Below are 375 nucleotides of genomic sequence, written 5' to 3'. Positions count from 1 at the left end.
CACTGTGTAGAGAAACACATCTTATGTTTTAGCCTAAGACTTGAACTGCCAGACAGTAGTGTGCGGAGTGGTGTGACTCTCAGCGTCAGGTGTCTGCCTGGGAAATCACCTATCCTGCCGTCATAGCCAATCCCCACCCCCCAACACACACACACACACACACACACACACACACACACACACACACACACACACACACGCTCACCATGGAAGCCCCGCCACACTGCCTCAGCTTCTGACCTAGCATGTAGCTTGGGTAGAGTCCCCTCCGTCTCTCCTGACTTCTAACTGCTCCTGTGGCATCAGGGATTCTGTGGTCTAAGGGGCCCTGCTGGTCAGCACACTCATCTTGGTGGCCCTTGATAGGCCATCCTC

Source organism: Peromyscus leucopus, chromosome 2 (assembly GCF_004664715.2).
Source record: "Peromyscus leucopus breed LL Stock chromosome 2, UCI_PerLeu_2.1, whole genome shotgun sequence".
Taxonomy (NCBI): domain Eukaryota; kingdom Metazoa; phylum Chordata; class Mammalia; order Rodentia; family Cricetidae; genus Peromyscus; species Peromyscus leucopus.
The sequence above is the reverse complement of the archived record's forward strand: the minus strand, read 5'-3'. Positions refer to the sequence as shown.